The 1,832-nt window shown below is 40.2% G+C and overlaps 1 non-coding gene across 1 annotated transcript; it reads right to left on the bottom strand.

Annotated features, from left to right (window-relative positions):
- Positions 1-451: 451 nt before the first annotated feature.
- Positions 452-558, bottom strand: LOC141603558 (small nucleolar RNA R71). Its single transcript, XR_012525425.1, has one exon. It is a non-coding gene; the product is annotated as a small nucleolar RNA R71 (small nucleolar RNA).
- Positions 559-1,832: the final 1,274 nt, after the last annotated feature.

Raw genomic sequence — 1,832 nt, forward strand, 5'->3', positions numbered from 1 at the left:
AAATAACATTGAGTTTGTCAACCATTTTGCAAGAGAAAGAGAGGATAGCCCAATTCAAAACCAACCACAAAATCAACCCATAATGCCTAAATTTTCATCACATTCCGTACCAACCGGGGAGAACCTACCAAACGGTACTCCTACACCACCATATTTAACCGGTAATTTCATTGCCAAATCCGCATTCATACAATTATTTGAGAGAAGTCAATTTGAGGGGATGCCTAGTGAAGATCATCACTTACATATAGAGACTTTTTGTGATTATTGTGATACAATTTCTCAAACCAGAGTTACTCAAGACCAAATCCGATGGGTATTTTCTTTTTCCTTGATCGGTACCGAAAAGCAAAGGTTGAAGAGCCTAGACAAGGCCACCATTGGTATTGACTCATGGAAGAAGCTAGCACTTACCTTCTACAAGAAATTCTATCCTCCGGAGAATACTAATATGTTGAGAGCCCAAATCACCGGGTTCAAGCAAAGGGATGAGGAATCATTATATGAAGCATGGGAGAGATTTAAGGACACTTGTCATTCTTGTCCACACCATGGACTTAGTGAGTGGTTCCTTGTGCAACAATTTTGGAACGGCTTATATGAAGACTCACACAATGTTCTTAATATGGGATCCAATGGGAGGTTTACCGAAGTTAATGACAATCAAACATGGGCCAAAATCGAAGAGATGACGGTTCACAATTCCGAATATAGTAGGCCTCGAAAGGCCACTAGAGGAGGAAAGCATGAGGTAGATTCCATCACTCAATTGGGTGATCAACTAAGTGCTCATATCGACACCATCAATTTGAAGTTTGAGAAGGCCATGGATAAGCTTGATGAAGCTTCCAAATCACCCAAACAACATGTTAATGCTATGGTGGCATCATCCTCAATCCCAAATGGAGTATGTGAAAGTTGTGGAACCTTGGGACATGATCAAAGCGAATGTAGGGGAACAAATGAACAAGTAAATGCTTTCCAAGCATACAAGAGTGGTACCCCTTATTCCAACTACTATAATGAAAATACCAAATTTCATCCAAATCTTTCATATAAGAGCCAAAATGTTCAAAACCCTCAACCCACATACACTCCACCTCCAATGAGAACCAAGCTCAAAGACCCTTTTTCAACCAAAGCCAAGGTTATCAAAATCAACCTTCCTACAACCAATCAAATGACCAAAGCTTTGATGTTCAAAAAGCGTTCCTCCAAATGCAAAAGAACCATTAAGAATTCTTCACCCAAATGCAAAAGATAGCCAAGCTAAGGAAATCACCATCAACAACATTCTTGCCCACACCAAAATGTTAGAGACTCAAATGACCCAATTAGTATCTTCTAGCTCCCAAAGACAAAATGGGCAATTACCTCCTCAAGGTAACCCGCCCACAAGACATAAGACAGTTAGTGCTATCCATTTGAGGAGTGGTACAAGATATGAGGGGCCGAAGAGGCCAATTGATGAAGATATTGTGCATGCTAGTGGCAAGCAAGGAGTTGTGGAGAACTCTAAGGAGTTAGATCCTACTTCTAACGAACTTTCAAAGAAGAAGAATGAAGAGAAGGCTAAGGAAAAGGAGCCTATTGTGATTAGACTTCCATTCCCAAGTCGCCAAGCTAAGCCTAAGCTTGATGAGCAACTTGAAAAGTTCATGGAAATTGTGAAGAACTTAGAAGTCTCAATCCCATTCACGGAATTGAACAATCATGTTCCGGCTTATGCAAAGTACATGAAAGATATTCTTACCAAGAATAAATCCATCCGAAAGTTGGAGACTATTGCCTTTACCAAAGTGAGTAGTGCTATTCTTTAAGGGAGTTCCCTT

Source organism: Silene latifolia, chromosome 9 (genome assembly GCF_048544455.1).
Source record: "Silene latifolia isolate original U9 population chromosome 9, ASM4854445v1, whole genome shotgun sequence".
NCBI lineage: Eukaryota > Viridiplantae > Streptophyta > Magnoliopsida > Caryophyllales > Caryophyllaceae > Silene > Silene latifolia.